Genomic DNA, 437 nt, shown 5'->3' with positions numbered 1-437 from the left:
CCAGTTTTTTTTTCAGTCTAATTTTTTTTTAGTCAGTTGAATTCTCTTTTTTTTTTATTAATTTAAAATGACGTCTAATGGCATAGTAAGACCGGGCGTATTTAACCTGGACAATTTCAACGTGGGAAACCAACCACCGCCAGTCGAAAACATTCCACTCTACCCCCAGAGGTAGTTAACCAACCACCGGAGCTGGCCCCGCTACCGGAAGTCTCATTGGCAGGAGCTCACGCGACCACCTTAGAATGGGTCAAGGTCCGCACGGCGACGACTCAAGACCTGAGGAAAGCTGTTTCCGACCGGGAACGATTCACTGGTGAGACGGGGGGAATCATTTCCTTAAAGGAGGAGACAGACTAATAGCTCGGATTGTCGCCAAGACAAACGAAATTATATTAGATAGCGATGATGCCGAAGCATTGAGGGCAGCGGTCGTC

The sequence above is a fragment of the Halyomorpha halys genome, unplaced genomic scaffold (assembly GCF_000696795.3).
Source record: "Halyomorpha halys isolate HHAL.00 unplaced genomic scaffold, Hhal_1.1 Scaffold536.1, whole genome shotgun sequence".
Lineage (NCBI taxonomy): Eukaryota > Metazoa > Arthropoda > Insecta > Hemiptera > Pentatomidae > Halyomorpha > Halyomorpha halys.
Note: the sequence above shows the minus strand (reverse complement) of the source record.